We start from the raw sequence: 17,978 nt of genomic DNA on the forward strand, positions 1-17,978 counted from the left end.
AGTTTCATTCTTCCATAGGAGACTACATTTTTTACGATTTGCTGCTAATAGCTGTATATTGAAGATTATATGGTCATACTCTTACTAGAAACGCGAATAATTGATGTATTGAGATGTAGAAAGGAAATAAAAATAAATTGTAATTGCTGTTTTTATATCAAAATCAAATTATAAAGTTTCCAATTCCATAATGTTGCTCCATAGCATCTCACCTAGAGTGACCTGCTTATCATTCAGGTATTCCTATTAAACACAGTGTCTTTTCATTCCAAGTCAGTAACCAGGGCAGTCCTAAATCGGAACTGAATCTTTAATGATACTTAAAATTCTTCTTTCTTATATAAAGGTATATGCACAAGCGCATTTTCTTCCACCCTCCCACTTCCTGGTCCTTTCCAAACCCGAAAACACTCCGGCGGACAGGTAGGGGTCTGCGTTGCTGGGATTATCACCTGCGGGCTGAATCCGCCCCACCCTCTGGAGGGTGGTCCATCCCAGGCTTCACCCTGCAGCCCCCCGGCCTCCCCCGGGGCACTCCGGCGTCTCGGCGGGGCGGGGCAGGGAATGGGAGCGCGGCCCTGCTCGGCCGAGGCCCGCCCTCTTCCCAGGTGAGCGCCACGGTCCTCCCAGGTCTCGGCTCGCCCGGGCCGAGCTGTGGGGACTTGTAATTGCTGGGTAGTCAAGAGGGCGGATAGGAAAGAAAAGCTTTCTATATACTTTGCTGGTAGTGGGTTGGGCTTTTGAGTTCAGACAGGTTCCGAGGCACTTTCTGGCTGCACGTTGTTTGGTGTGACCCGACCTTCGACTTGTTGTGACTGGTCCCCACTCCCGCCCTCGCTCAGCTCGGCACCTGGCCCGGGGGGTGCGGGGCGCGGTGCGGGCCGGAATGAGCTTCGCCCCGCCGACCTGACGCTGGGCAGGTAACTCCTCTGCCCTCCCTCGCGCTCGCCGCTTCCCGGGCGGCAAAGCGGCGGCGGGCGCGGGTGCGCGCGGCTCGGGGCTCCGGGCGGTAAGTGCGCTCCGGGTCCCCGGGGGTCGGCGGGCGCGGAGGGGCTCGGGGCTCCGGGCGGTAAGTGCGCTCCCGGCCCCCGGGGGTTGGCGGGCGCGCAGGGGCTCGGGGCTGCGCCCACCTGGGCTGGGCCGGCTGCCGGCAGCGCGGTGGGACTGGAACGCGCCCCGGGCGAGCGCGCGGGATCCGACAGTCACCGGGGTGCAGAGCTCGGTCCCCTCTGCCCTTTATGTTTCTGTCCTTATCGTGGCCGTGAGAGCGAGTTGGGAAGTTTGAAAAGTGAAGTCTCAGGCGGGTGGGTTCGGTTTCCCAGGGACAGGCGCCGCCCCCCGTGGCCGTCGGGTTTGTTTCCTCTTCTGTAGCCTGCGGAGGAACTCGGACCAGTGGTCGGGGGCTGGGAAGGGGCGGTGGGAGTAGGGAGGCGTAGAAGTGGAGGGGCGCGCGTGGGGGTGGGGTTACGGAGAGAAGGCTGGGAAGCTTAGGCTGAGAAGGGTGTGGGGGTCTTTAGATCTCGTGCGAGGAGCAGGGCTGGAAAAGGAAAAGTTTTTCTTGAGAAAAATGTCTTTTACTTGTGCTTCCAGATTAGTGGAGGACTATGCTTTTCAAATCTGAGTTGGCCTAAGCCTGGGTCCGTGTCCTTGATTAGCTGGCCAGGTGATTTTGGCATACAGGTATACTGTATCCGATTTTGAGAACCACAGCTCTAGGTCGTGGTGACCTTAAAAGGAAAGTGTGACTAGAGGAGATTGTTCCTGGAAAAGTACTTGGAAACTTTAGTCCTGTTCTTTGTGACATGCTGGGGGGTTATTACCCGTACAAAGTAGGGGAGGAGGCCGGTAATGCACACGTGTTGGTTATTGAAATCAAGGGTCTGTGAAGAGATAGTGGTAGGGTCAAGTCCGGAGCTTATGGGGACACAGAATAGCATGGACTGATGAATTTATAGGGCTTTTCACTGGAAAGTGGAGACGAGAACCAGGGAGGCCAGAACACTTAACAAAAAGCCATGCTGTGGCAAGCAGTCAGGCCAGACTGTGGTGTTCAGCAGTTCATTTCTAGATTCCCACTTGTTAGACATTTTGCCAGGTTACTCACAGGCACCTCCCTTCTTTCCCTTTCTCATCCCCAACAAATGCAAGAGCCCCAGGGAGATCCATGACTGGGGCTGAATCAGTCCTGACAAGCAATAGGACAATGATGAAAGGGACTTGTGAGAGAAAGCTGGTCTTTTTGTTTTTTCAAAATAACTAAAGAATGAGAAAGGTGTGAAACAGGATGAAGGAGGGGTTGGGGATGGATCTTTGTTTTGTTTTCCCTTGGTCCTCCTACAGTTCCCAGAATGATAGAAGCCCCCGCACTTTCCAGTTCCAAATCCCCCCCACCCCTAGCTTCTGGGCTTAGGTCACACGTGGTGTACACACCTATTACTGGAGCTGACTGCACCCTGCAGAGCCTGCCTGAGGGGCTGGGTGGATCCTGACTTTACAGCTGGCACATTCTAGACCGCAGATGCTTAGAAGTTATGGTGGGAAGCACCACCAACCGAACAGTTGCTGAAAGGGATTGTATAGATGCAGACAGACCGCACCTATGGTGCTGACTCAGTGATGTCTCTTCTGATTGCTCTCTGGAGATGATCACTTTAACTAGAACTGAGTGCACTCTTTCGAGATGGGTTATTTTTATTCATTTTATTATATCCCCTCCTGGTACCATAGCTCATTACAGTTTACGCTGAAGGTTCATACATTGAGTATTATCTTGACCATGACTTAGCTTGCAACAGCTCGCATACCTGTTTCCCATTCAATTGCATTATTTGATAATGAGTTTTCGAGATCTAGCATTGCATTTTGCATCAGCAGACTTTTGTGGTGAAAATGTGACCCCAGGAAAACAGGCCTCTTCTATAACATAAATCTGGTTGGTGGAGACCTTTTGAAAAGGCTCCACTTAGTTTAATTTAACTAATTATTTGTAAAATTACAAGTTGACCTCGTTTAGCTAGTCAGGTAAGTTTGCATGTCCATCCCTCTGTAACTTGCAAAATCTGAGTGCTCCAGGGATGTTTCACAATTCACAGAGTTTGTTAAACACAGTGCTACTGTTAATTTTGAAATGTACTTTTGTTCATTTAATTGTTTCTGATCTGGAAATGGAATGAATTTGAGAAATTTGTTGGCAGATTTTCATTTGATAATCAGAATATATTCTCTCCTTGCCCCCTGTCAACATGGAAATGCAGCTCTAAAAGATGGTTATGGATTATAAGGACACCATTTTATCCAAATGACAAGTTAAATTTTGTACAAGTAAGACGTAAACTCCATCAAAAATTAATTCCATCAACATTTCTCTGAGAAAATGGGCTAGAGCTTTCAGTTGATGCCTCCTTCCTACGGAAGTGGGCCAGTGGGTGGTTGGCATTGTTTTCAGGTATCTGTCACAGCCCATAAGGGTGAGTATGATTCCCAGATAGATTGGCACTGCCAGTCTTTGGAGTCTGAATACTGTGTGGCAGTGATATAGGAGCTGGGGAAATGATGAACTCCAGTAGACAGGGTATGTGTGGGGGCAGATGAGGTGGAATGGGAACACACTGGCTTGAGAATTGGGAAGGGGGTTTATTAAAGAGTCAGGAGGGTAACAGACAGGAAGTAAGGGTGGGGGATCAGGGAGGCAAAGATGTTTTCAGCAGCTGTGATGCTGTGAGGAAGATAACCTTGGGTTGGAAAGATAATCCAAACAGAAATCTCACCCATTGGGTATGCGCATGTTGGGAAGTGCTTGAATAACATAACCATGAATGATATGAGGAAACTTTACCTCTGGGGACATCTAATGACTACCCAGTTTATATTTTGTTTTATTTTCATAAAAGTCCTTAGGAGTGAGGACAGATGTCCCCTAAAGGCACATGACATTTTATGTTTTGAGCTGTCAAATAATTTGTAGCCTGTGCCCATCCCTAGGGAAGGGAAGTTAGTGATGGTCAGCCTCTTTTGTACTGGCATAGGGTCAGCTATAGTCTTTATATTTTTGTCAGCGGCCCACTTTAAAGAGTTTATACAAAAGCTATGCAGTCACAGAAACCAAAGGTCATAACTGCTCTTGCAGCCTATCCATCCATCCATTAAACATATAAATTGACAATTGTGCACCAAACAGTGTGTTCCACTCTAAGGATCTGAAGGTAACACAGTACTTACTGTTCCTGAATCTCAGGAAGTTCACTGTTGCTTACCCAATAATCATTACTAAAGACAAACAAATTAATGGATCAGGTCCATTTACTTAGTATTTCCCTCATGCTCTCTGAAGGTCTCATCATTAATGATTTGAGAAATGAAACATGAGCACACCTGAGTGAGTTGTGATTTTGAACAAAGTACTTAAATTCTGTTGGCCTCTCACTGACGTGATGAAGGGTTTGGACTGCATGATCACCAGTGAAGCACATTTTGCTTTGAAATCTCTGTGATCACTTCATATTGGGGTGTCATCAAATAATGTCAACTAAGGTCTCCCCAAAGTATCACTGGGAAGCTCATTATTTCTACTTCTGTTGTCACATTTTCATTTCACAGGGTTTTAGGTCTCCATTTGTCATCACATTGTCTCTTGGATTATACATAAACATTATTCATTGGGTAAGAGAAGGCGGTTTTCAAAGCACTAAAAAGTGGCATCTTCCACCTCATTAGCTGTAATAGAATCACTCCACCTGGAGTGTTTGTCTGGGCTGTCATTTATATACATACATACACAAGCAATGATGGCTCTAATTCTTAACAGCTCGTTTCTCCAAATACTTACTTAGTCTCACCTGACTCATTCAACAGCTGTTTCATGATATTTTAAAAAATGTGTTTTTCTCAAATAATTTAACTTTAAATTATTTGTTAGGGAAGAGTGAAATAAACTGTGAAGTTGTTTTTAGAGTATGGAAATATTAACAGTGTTCCTCAGTAATTCCTTTTTTTCATCTCAACTCTTTCTTTCCTTTCCTACCTCTTATGGCCCCTTTATTCCTTTCATCCAACTTTATTTTTTCTGGACCCTTTTTGTTCTTCCTTGTCCCCTGTCTTACCTGGACTTCCTTCCTTCTCAGTGCTTCTCTTCTCCTTTTCTTTGCCTTTGTCTCCTCTCACCTTTTTCTTGTCTTCATTTTCCACTCCACCTTTTATCTTTATTTTTCCATCTCTCCCACTTCCTACTTCTGTTTATCTGCCTATTTTTGCATTTGTTTATTTATTTATGTTTTTTATTTTGATCTGTCATCTCTTCTATAAGTACAGTTCTCTACTTTGGTGCATTATCTGTTTCTAAAAATCTATAAAAGTCATTATATGAAAATAAAATAAATATATATTACAACAGGAATTGTATTCTCTAATATCTAAACTATATTATAAATAAAATTTTCAGTTATATTTTGATTGCTACCAACAGTATATTTCTAGCATTTTATACATTTAAACAATATTATTTGTCTTCACGATGGAGCATGTATACAATGATCGTCCTATTAAAACTATTGATTTGCCTTTTTTGACACATCTAATGATTTGCATCTTCCATTATATTTGTTTTATTAGATAAGCATTTTATTGACTTTCATTTTTCTATTTTCCAAAAACATAAGTTCAAGTTGCAATAAAGTATTCAAATAAGAGTGCAAATAAGACTGTAAAAAGAAGGATAATGATGTTATTAAAACTGCTGAAGCTGCACATTGACTTGCTGATAGCCTGAGTGTGCACTTCATTGCAAATTTGTTAATTAAAGAAATAAAAACTGGATTTATCAGGGGAAAGGTACCTTGAGAATCAGTGTCTAATGCAGAAAAATTAAAAGGTCAAAAGAACAAAGTAGGAAACCACTAATGTATATAATTGGGCCTTTTCTTTTTTTTAAGAGTTTATTCATTTCAGAGAGGAAAGAGAAAAAGAGAGAAGAGGGAGGAGCAGGAAGCATCAACTCCCATATGTGCCTTGACCAGGCAAGCCCGGGGTTTTGAACCAGTGACCTTAGCATTCCAGGTTGATGCTTTGTCTCGTGTGCCACCACAGATCAGGCTAATTGGACCTTTCTTTATAAAAAAAACAAAAACAAAAAAAATCTCAGTATGACCAAATTATAATACCAAACAAAATTAAAATTACAACAAAAGCTTACATTTCCTATAACTATTAATGTCAGACAAGAAAAATTAGTTTATATACATTGAAAGTAATATAGGAAGTGCTTTATTGCAAAAGCGTTTATTTGTGTAATACTAGACCAATTCTAGTGCACTCATATTGAAAAGTATGATTTCATCAAGCATTCACAATTGGAGCACTCTCAAATCCTAGACTCAGAGACCTGTTATTGAGATAGGGTCTTCAAGCGTTTTAATTTTTTTAATTGAATTCATCAGGGTGACACTGGTTAACACAGTTATACAGGTTTCAGGTGCCCAATTCTACAACACACCTCTATCCCATATTGTGTGTTCACCCCCAAGTCTTGCCTTCGTCTTCGTCCATCATCATTCATCTCCTTACACCCTCCCCCGCTTCCCTCTCTCCCCCCACCCCCTGGCAATCATCACATTGTTTTCCATGTCCATGAGTTTTTTAAATCTTTTTTAGACCTTTTTTTTTGAATTCCATATTTGTTTTTAAAGAAGGTTTACTGCCTTTTAGCAAGTTAAATCTTATATATAGAACAGTTAGCACAAGAAGTCTTAAAAGAGCATAAAATCTTTTCAAGGGTATTAGATCCAAAATATGATGCCCCAGAAAGTTGGGACAGGAGCCCTTGAGCATTCTAAGCAGGTGTGTTCATGTACCACACATGGAGTGAATGACTTGATAAAATCATTAATTATTTGAATTAAGGAAACAAATTACTGTCTTTGATTTAGTATCAATAGCATGAGGCCCCACAGTTCAATTTATTTTATATTCATTTTTTTGTGAGTAACTTTCTTGATTTGTATAGGAGATGGTTAAACTGAAGCTAAGAGAAGATAGTGTTAGATAGTGTGATGAATGATAACATCTTCAGAGAAGTGCCAAGGTCTTTTCACTTAGAAATCTATGTTGTAGGAATTGCTGTACTAGCCACATTTTTGAGGGGAGATAAGTTAAGAGACTAAGAGATGAGTCCTGCCTTTGAAATCAGAACTCTGAACAGCAAAGGAGTGGAAAGAAAAATATTCACAGCCCTGCACACATGTACACACACTCAAGTAAATTGTGCAGAACAGAAAGTCACCAGGGATAGTCATGACACCACGTGGCCATGCCATGCCCGTCTCCTTCACACGGGCAGTAAGGACAAAGGAAAGTGAAACAGAGGAGCTGCCAGGTGCATTTTCTGCTTCAGGTCTGGTTTAGGCAACTGTACTTTCACTTTTTCATAGATGAGGCACACTAATTTGTCAAATGCATTTAGAAAGCCACCTAACTAGTTCATATTGGAGCACATATTTGTTATGTTTCCTGTATCACCTGTCCCTCTGTAAATGTGACTGTGTACCAGGATTGACTTTTTATTGTCTTAAATAGATAAGTGCATATGACATATGTTCAGCATTTCACTCCATGGGGCCCCTGTTCACTGTGTTGTTCTCATTTATATATATATTGAGATATATATATATATATATATATTATATATATATATATCTTAAGCTAAAGTTAAAAAAACAGGTTGTATGATGACCCTGAATCCTACTTTCTATGGTAATAAGGGAACTGTGGATAGGAAGTTGTGAAGAGGGGAGGAGGGGCAGGCAAACAAGAGGTGAAAGGATGGATGGATGGATGGATGGATGGATGGATGGATAGGTAAGTCTGTAAATGATAAATAGGTAGATAGATAGATAGCTCCCTAGTCATTTCTCCTTTATGACTACCCAGTGAGGAAAGAATAGAACATATATCCCAACATTCTTAAAATGCAAGACGATAGGCATTATTATCTAAGGTAACTGGGATACTGAAAATAAGCAATAACAAAGAGACAAGGGAACTGATAAATTATTGATAGAATACACCAGCTTGGTGGCCTTTGAGCAGCTTCCATTCTAATGAGGGGGATACAGGTAGTGGAAAGTAAACAAATACATTTATTATTTTATATAATGATAAGTGCTATAAGTTAAATAAAGCCAGAATTAAGCATGGCAGAAAGGGTGGATTCTTTTAAAAAGGGGTAGTCTGAAAGACCTCTAAAGAGGTGACATGAGTAAGATCGGAATGAAAATAAGCATTCCAAGCAGATGGAACAACTAGTACGAAGACCCTAAGATAGGAATTGTGACATGTTAAATGTAAAGAAAGAAAATTTGTCATCCAGGGAGGTGTCCAAAAACCACTTGAATGTGAGTCTGGAACCTGGAGGAGCAGTCGAGTCCGGAGATTGGCCATTTATCTGTGGATATATGTTACTTTCTTCACTAAGACTTGATGAGATTATCCTGGGGAAAGTAATGGCAGAGGATGATCCTTAGACAAATAGCCAAATGTTTCTCCAGTAAAATAGGTTTATCTAGGGACAAGAGAGAATTGCAGTTAAGGACATGCAGCCTAATGGCTAACCAAGTACAAGGAGAAGAATGCTCTTCTATGGACTTGGGAAGAACTGTTGTAAACAAAGAAACTAAACATTTGACTTTTCATTGGCTGAGTTATGGCTGTCTCCCATTGGCTGAGCTGTAACTTGTCAAGGGGGGATCTTTCTCCTCCTGAAATAGGAGAGTAGTATTTCTTCCTGTTGGTGATGCAAGGTAGGTACATTTCTTCCTGTCCTGGTCAGTGGTTGTGCCTTAAGTGATGCATGCATGGGAGTTCTCTCTTCTTGCCTCTTGAATCCATTTTAAATGAGATTTCTGTTCATTAATTTTTACAACAGAGGTGAGTAAAGCTTCCAAGTCCAAGCCTGAACAGCAGGAAAATAAGTAGTTAAGACATTTGGAGATAATTCTTAACCTTCTGGCCTAGAACCCAGCAGTGATTTTCAGATATTGTCAGCACTATCAATAGTCACTATTAAAAATCATTTCCCCTAGCACTGTAATGTCCCCACACACACACAAAAATACAAAATAAAAAGGAAAAAAGATGCTAATCCTGTTGCAAGTTATACCTACCTTCAGGTATACTTACCTTTAGAGTAGAGAGATATACATATTTTTTGAAACCAGTATTTGAGTTTGGATCTGGGTGATTTATTGGCTATATTTAAGACTCCTACTACTGTTTTTGTAAGTTGTAAAATATATATATGCACTTTTAAACTTTTCAAGGCTGCTCTGGAATATTTAGTTTACTCTAGTTTTACCTTGATGATTAATATCTATTACTCAAAATTTATTTAAGCATCCACTTGATTCTTTCTGCTGAAATAACTTTATATAATAACAGAACTGATACCAGAAACAAAGATAAATGAGTCATACTTTACAGCTAATTTTTATCACCATTTATATTGAAAAACACAAGACTTAGAATTTTGTTTATTCAAATTAATTTAAATGTACAGAAAGTATTTCCAGAATGACTTTAACATAAACATTTTAAAATACAAATTGTTGGGAGAATTCCCAACTGACACTTCATAGTATATCTACTCTCTTGACCAAGTGCTAATTGGAAATCAGTATTTATATATTTTGACAGAGATCTGTGAATTTATTTGATTACTTTTATAGTGCTCCATGGTTTTCTACTTACAAATGGGCAATATTTTCTATTCGCAAAACTCTGACCTCCATTTAACATAAATAATGTGCTTTAATCTTGTGAAGTTCTCTATGTGTAGTATCCTATTTTAAAAATTCATACTACAGCATATTTTAGGCCTAGCATACTTTAATCAATTCCCATGCTGTAACATTAAGTTATTAAGGCAGTACATTATTGGTTTATTTAACAATTATGTTCCGAGCATTAATAGTTGTGCTAGCAGAGACAATCTCCGCCATTGCAGAGTCTACAGTTAGTGAAGACGGTAGAGAAGAATGAATTTAATTTATGCATGAGGTGTGGTAACAAGCACAATGATGGTGGGAGCTCCTTGCAGCGGCTCTAGTGCTGGTCCCTGAGAGTTGGAGACAACACTGTGGGATGTTTACTGAGGCCTCATTAAGTGCCTATAGCTATTTTTATTATTTTTTTCTTTCCTTTGTGGTCGCTTACTCATAAAACTTTAGTTTCTGGTTGGTCTGTACTTGCTCATGTATTTCTCTGTAAGAATTACTAAGCTATTTTATATGCAGGGTTTTGAATGACCTGTTACAGTCAATGCAAGTACATGAATGAAAAGAGAGGAAGATATTCTGAAGTGAAAATTAAAAACTATTATGATACTTCTTTTTTTTTTTGGAAAACTTTCCCTTTTTCTCCAAATCAAAACAGTGCATATTCATTGGTCAACATTTGATCAAAATGGTTTTTACCAAATATAAAAAAGTCATAGAACCAACACTCAAAGACAACCACTCTTATTTTTATGAATATGTTTTTTCTGTTTTTGGATATTATTTAATTATAATTTTGTTTTTATGGAGTTTGGTAGCCTGCTTGTTATCCAGGTAACATCATAACCTAAGCACTTTGCATGCTATTAAAAACACTAGAGGCGGCTTTTGACTTTCTTGAGCTTTCTGTTTGTTTTGCATTTGAAAATGGGTGGGTATAATGTTTATAGAACACAAAAAAACAAACAAACATGAAACTGAACTCTGAAGGCTGGCTCAGAAGAAACTGGGCAGAGGGTCTGGAGGCAGCGGTTCCTTGGACCACCAGCGTAAGAGACACTTTCCTAACCACGTTCCTACTTCCGGGCAAAGTTGACAAGTTTGCAGGTGTTGCCAATCTTTTCAGCAGGCAAAGTAAATAGCACCTGAGACATTTAAAACAAGAAGTGCCCCAAAACCCAACTTGTTACATGTTATAGCACTCCCTCAAAATAGGTCCTACTGCTCGAAGACCCTGAAAGAGGGTTTTCAGTAAGAAAGTAAGAGAAAAATGAGCCTTATTAATAAATAAAACTCCTCCCTATTTTACTATGTATGTTTTAGCAGTTTTTGTGGCAGATAGAAAGTTGAGGGCTTTTATCTCATTTAGTTCCAATTACACACAGTGATCAGAGCCCGGATGAGATGGAGCACTTTGATGCAGCGTAGGATACAACCCCATAATTCTAGCTGCTGGAATGCTAATATCATGATAGAATGTAATTCAGGAATAAGTTCGGGTGTTGGTAAAAGAGTATTTTGCTTTAATTTCACTTGCATTTTAAGCCATGCTTAGAGCATTTAGCTGCAATTTGACTGTTGAGTATATGCTCTGAAAGAAGGGTTTATTGTTTTTATTTTCTATGAATTTATCTACAGGAATTACTCATTGCTTCCAAATGATACTGAGTGATTGTTTTAATGTCGTTAATATAGTTGGAGATGTTTATATTCTTATATCTGAACTATATTTTAGACTGTGGTTGGCAAATATATTGAATAATGGCCAATATAAATAAACCCTAGAATTATTTGGTGGGAAAATAATATATCATTACCCCATCTCCCCATCTTCCTTAATTAAAAGAAATTAAGAAATGTGTAGGTATAAGGAAATAGAATTTTTGTTTGAGATTTATAAAATTAATGTGAATATTTAGGTTTGTCCTAATCATAAATTTGATGGGGTGGTGATTTCATTGGTGACCTACATATGGAGATGTTTACACCCAGCACTCTATGACTGTGCTGTATGCTTATTAATCCTTGGCTGCCAAAAATTATATTCTGGAAGTCTGTAACCTCACCCATTGGGCCACTTTTTGTGTGTGTTATTATGAAGACAGCTTAGAATTTTTAAAATAAGTTTGGATGCCAATTAAATATCAAATTGTACTTGACAGCTTAAGTTATTATAGTGAAGTTCTAATTTAATTATAACTTCTGGAATGTTTTAATTATCTTAAGTTTTTGGCAATCAAATTTGAAGCAAGCATAATCTTGGCAGCTAAAATTTTGAAGAAAGAAGAGATAGGCATTTTAAACTTGTGGACCATTTTGAATTAATTTTAGTATACGGGGATAAACTAGTTGAGTTTCATTCTTTTGCATGTGGCTTTTCAGTTTTCCCAGCACTATTTGTTGAAGAGGCTTTCTTTTCTCCATTGTGTGTAGTTGGCCCCTTTATCAAAAATTATTTGACCATATATATGTGGTTTTATTTTCTGGACTTTCTATTCTGTTCCATTGGTCTGAGTGTCTATTTTTCTGCCAATACCATGCTGTTTTGATTGTCGTGGCCCTATAATATAATTTGAAGTCAGGTATTGTAATGCCCCTGGCTTTGTCCTTTTTTCTTAGGATTGCTTTGGCTATTTGGGTTTTTTTATAGTTCCATATAAACCTGATGATTTTTTTGTTTCATTTCTTTAAAAAATGACATTGGAGTTTTGATGGGAATTGCATTAAATTTAATTCAAAATGGATCAAAGACCTAAATATAAGACCCGAAACAATAAATTACATAGAAGAAAACATAGGTTCTAAACTCATGGACCTTGATTTTAAAGAGCACTTTATGAATTTGACTCCAAAAGCAAGGGAAGTGAAGGCAAAGATAAATGAATGGGACCACATCAGACTAAGAAGCCTTTGCACAGCAAGAGAAACTGACAACAAAACAGACAGCCAACTAAATGGAAGATGATATTTTCAAACAACAGCTCAGATAAGGGCCTAATATCCAAAATATACAAAGAACTCATAAAACTCAACAACAAATAAACAATCCAATAAAAAAATGAACATGAACAGACACTTCTCCCAGGGAGAAATACAAATGGCCAACAGGTATATGAAAAGATGCTCATCTTCTTTAGCTATTAGAGAAATGAAAATCAAAACTACAATGAGATACCACCTCACTCCTGTTAGATTAGCTATTATCAACAAGACAGGTAATAACCAGTGTTGGAGAGGCTGTGGAGAAAAACCCTCTTCCACTTGGTGGGAATGTAAAGTATAACCATTATGGAAGAAAGTTTGGTGGTTCCTCAAAAAATTAAAAATAGAACTACCATATGACTCAGCAATCCCTCTACTGGGAATATGCCCCCAAAACTCAAAACATTGGTATGTAAAGACACATGCAGCCCATGTTCATTGAAGCATTGTTCACAGTGGCCAAGACATGGAAACAACCAAAAAGTCCTTCAATAGATGACTGGATAAAGAAGATGAGGTATGTGTGTGTGTGTATATATATATACACACATACACACACACACACACACATACACACACTATGGAATACTACTCAGCCATAAGAAATGATGACATCGGATCATTTACAACAACATGGATGGACCTTGATAACATTATACTGAGTGAAATAAGTAAATCAGAAAAACTAAGAACTATATGATTCCATACATAGGTGGGACATAAAAATAAGACTCAGGGACATGGAAAAGAGTGTGGTGGTTACCGAGGGAGGAAAGGGACAGAGTGGGGGGAGGGGAGGGGCACAAAGAAAACCAGATACTGTAGAAGGTGACGGAAGACAATTTGACTTTGGGTGATGGGTATGCAACATAATCAAATGTCAAAATAACCTGGAGATCTTTTCTCGGAACCTAGGTACCCTGATTGATCAATGTCACCCCATTAAAATTAATGATAAAAAAAGACTCTCCAAATAAATAAACAAACAAACAAACTTGTTAACCATGAGTTGTGGTTTTATGAGACAGAAATATTTTGAAACAACCCTTTATAAAAAATTTTCTCATGTCCTGTAGGTAGATGAGGATATATACTCAATGAGAGTGGGATCCAATCTAATATGAGTGGTGTCTTTATAAGGGGACAGTTGACACAAATACACAGGGATAAATCTAAGTGATTATAGAGGTAGAGATTGGAACATAAAGATAATTGGCAACATCAGAGCTAAGATTGCATTCACTGGTACTGAGGATTGGTATTTGAACATATCTGTTGGAGGGCACAGTTCAACCGTAACAGTGTTCAGTAGTTGAATAGAAACAGCCTAAGATAGAGGTTGAAAAGAGGTGTCAGAGAGATTAGCAGTTGTGATCCTTGTATTTCTTGACTTTGGGTCTTTTGCTTACACATTAAGTACAGTAATTATAACCTCAAACTATTTGTGATTTAAGAACGTTGTAATTTCTCTTTGAAGCATTTTTTTTCATTGACGTTATTTCAGAAGTCTTTCAGTGAATCTCAGATCAACAGCAATAAACTAATTGACACTAGGAACGGCTGTTTATTTAATACAGCAGTTGCCAAAATAGTGAATAAGAATGCTAATCATATGACAGAATCATTATCCTTTTTTTGAATCTTAAAAAAATTTTTGTAATCAAACCTTTTTGTATCTTTATAGCAATTTTATTTTGACAATTGTTTAAATGTAAATTAATAATCTTAAAGCTAAATAAGGGCTTTGCCACATTTATTTCTTACAATGACTCAATAAGGTGAAGACTACTGCTATTCTTTCTAGACATCACCAAACTGAGGCTTTGGACATCGGTTACCTGTCCTAAATCTTCACCATAATTGGGCAAGCTGGCTTTGCATGTGGCAGTTTGACCCTACAAATAAGCTCTCACCCACTATTCTATATACTGTTTATTTTTTTATTTAAGGCACATGAAGTTGCTCATGACTATGATTTTATAAATTAAACTTTTTTTATTTTGAGATTATTGTCAATTCAGAGGAACTTGAGAGAAACAATTCAGAGGGATTCCTTGTATCCTTTACGTAGTTTCCCCCAGTGGTAACATCTCGCAAAAAAACCTATGTTGTATCTCAACCAGTACATTGCCAGTGATACTGTCAAGATACAGAACATTTCCATTGCCACAAAAAATCACTTTTGTTGCCCTTCTAGAACCAGCCACTTCTTCCTCTCTCCCTTCCTCTCTCACTTTATGAGGACTCAGGCAACCCCTAATCTCATCTCCATTTCTATACTTTTGTTATTTGCAAAATAGTATATAAACAGAAACAGAAAGCATGTGTAACCTTTGAAGATTGATTTTATTTCACTCAGCATAATTCTCTGGATTGTATTTTAGGTTATAACACATATCAATAGTTAGGTTGTTGCTGATTAGTATTCCATAGTATGAGTGTACAAAAGTGTATTTAATATTCACCTCCTCAAGGACATTTGAATTGTTTCTAGTTGGGGCTACTATGCATAAAGCCACTATGAACATTAATGGACACTTTGTGTGTGAAGATAAGTTTTTATTTCTCTGGGACAAATCCCAATAGTGCATTGCTGTATCATACATCCTTTGCATATTCAGTTTTATAAATGAAACTGCCAAACTGTTTTGAAATCTAATTTTTTTATACCTTGTTTTGTATTCTTTGTATTTACATATTTAACATTTGGAAATTATACTTTCCAAAAATGACACTAAACATTCACTATCAAATGCAATTTGTTATGGTTTTCAGGCATGAATGCAAATCTCTTATTATATAAGGCAGTTTTTCTGGAATGATTTACTTAACTAGTAGATGAACCTAGCAGGTTTTCAGCTCTCACATCATAGTGAGATTTTATTTTTCTCATTAACTATCGTTTATGTTAATATACTTTGGAAGACTGTTCAATGGTTATTAATAAAATACTGTGCTTTTGTATATCTAAAGGCATACCCAGTTAATTTTGTCCTCGAATTAAGCCCTTCAAATGATCAGTTATTGAACTCCTGAGAATTCAAAGAATATTTAGTCTCTATCTAAATACAGATGCTATTTTATTGCAGCATTCATTTATGCAAGTGTCATTACCTTACGATTCTTCTTAAAAATTTCTTTGTAAATTGTTCCTTCACAAAAACAGTCCTTGATAAATGCATATATCTGGACACTTGTTAGAGTATTGCTTCTTTAGCAGGACTATATCAAGTGTATTTCTTTCTGCTCTTAACCCTTGTACATACTATCTCAGCTTCCATAGTCGCTGCTACTGCCCTTTTTTTATCATGTGTTTTTTGGTGTAGTATCTGGCATTACTATTTGATTAGTCCCATAGTGTTTCACATTTTTCTTCTCTTCAATTGTTTCTTCCATGATTAACTTTTCCACCACGTCTTCGTGGTTTTATTTTGCCTTCATAGTTCTTTTGATCTCGATGATTTCTCACATTATCTACAATGTGTCTGTAAAGTCATGGTGCACTTTTGACTGGTCACAGGAAAGCAACAAAAGACGATAGAAATGTGAAATCTGCACCAAATAAAAGGAAAACCCTCCCAATTTCTGTAGGACAGTGGTTCTCAACCTTTCTAATGCCGTGACCCCGCAATACAGTTCCTCATGTTACGGTGACTCCAAACCAAAAAATAATTTTGGTGGCTACTTCATAACTAATTTTGCTACAGTTATGATTCGGAATGTAAATATCTGATATGCATTATGTATTTTCTGATGGCTTTAGGCGACCCTGCCGGGGTCACGACTCACAGGTTGAGAACCGCTGCTGTAGGATGATGTGGCAGCATGTGCGCATGCGCAGATGGTGATGTAACACCATGTATACAGCGGAGCAGCCCACGGCCATGCCAGTCGAGATGTGGATGGTACAGAGGAAAGTTCAGTGTGTTCTGTGGCTTGCTAAATTTGAATCTGTGACCAAAGTGCAACGTGAATATTGGCGCGTTTATGACAATCGCCACTACATAGGAATAACATTACTCAGTGGGATAAGCAGTTGAAGGAAACCGGCAGTTTGGTGGAGAAACCCCGTTCTGGTAGGCCATCAGTCAGTGATGAGTCTAGAGACTGTACGGGATAGCTACTTAAGGAGCCCTAAAAAGTCTATGCATGAGCCCACATCGAACTGCACTGAATAGGTATGAAACTGGGAGAGTTTTCCTTTTATTTGGTGCAGATTTCACATTTCTATCGTCTTTTGTTGCTTTCCTGTGACCGGTCAAAAGTGCATCATGACTTTACAGACACACTGTATAGTCCAAGACAGAACATTTTACAGTAGCACAGTATATATTTGCATAGATAAAGCTCAGAAATTAATACAGTTTTTAAAAGTACTTTATTTTAACTTCCAAATAAGTAATAAGTTTTTTATTTCTTTTAAGTGAGAGGAGAGGAGATAGTGAGACAAACACCCACATGTACCCCGACCAGGATGCGCTCTGTCAGGGGCCAATTCATGAACCAATGGAGCCACTGACTGTGGGTGGGGAAGAGACAAAGAAGGGGGAGAGGAATGGGGAGAGAAGCATATGGTCTCTTCTCTTGTGTTCTGTGACCAGGAATAGAACCTGGGACATCCATATGCTGGGCCAACGCTCTATCCACTGAGCCAGCCAGGACAGTAATAGGTTTTTAATTCACATGTTATGGAATCCAGAGTTAAACTTTAAAAATGAAGAAACACATGCTAAGTAAACTTAAGGTATTTTTTTTCTTTTGAACAGCTAGCAGTTACCTTCCATTTTTAACAATTATAAATAAGTGTAATTTTCATGTGATCGCTGGATGCTTGTTCTGTCTATTGGCTGGAATTACCAAATGAAAATCACATCTCACTAAACCATAGGGAAGTATACTTTAATCAAATGGATTGATTCTGTCAAGTAAATAAAAACCATTTTTCTTTGTTACAAATGAGTATTACATGCAAAAGAGAACTTTAATGAACATTGAAAAGATTGTTAATCAGTAGTATGATACCATGCATATGAAGTGAGCAAATTAAAGATTTCTCAACTTGGTATTCTTTTTATTTATTTATTTATTTTTTTTGTATTTTTCCGAAGCTGAAAACAGGGAGAGACAGTCAGACAGACTCCCACATGCGCCCGACCAGGATCCACCCGGCACGCCCACCAGGGGCAATGCTCTGCCCACCAGGGGGCGATGCTCTGCCCCTCCGGGGCGTCGCTC

At 38.7% G+C, this 17,978-nt stretch overlaps 1 protein-coding gene across 4 annotated transcripts in view; it reads left to right on the forward strand.

Annotated features, from left to right (window-relative positions):
• The first annotated feature begins 523 nt into the window (after positions 1-523).
• FAM83B (family with sequence similarity 83 member B) overlaps positions 524-17,978 on the forward strand; it is an 87,776-nt gene continuing 70,321 nt past the window's right edge. Inside the window, exon 1 of one of the 4 annotated variants that reach the window (XM_066252787.1) lies at positions 524-608. The gene's annotated coding sequence lies outside the window, so the exon portion shown is untranslated. Of the gene's footprint in view, positions 609-694; positions 1,070-17,978 lie in introns of those variants that run through there. The other 3 variants (XM_066252775.1, XM_066252780.1, XM_066252784.1) reach the window with 3 other exon arrangements.

The sequence above is a fragment of the Saccopteryx bilineata genome, chromosome 1 (assembly GCF_036850765.1).
Source record: "Saccopteryx bilineata isolate mSacBil1 chromosome 1, mSacBil1_pri_phased_curated, whole genome shotgun sequence".
Lineage (NCBI taxonomy): Eukaryota > Metazoa > Chordata > Mammalia > Chiroptera > Emballonuridae > Saccopteryx > Saccopteryx bilineata.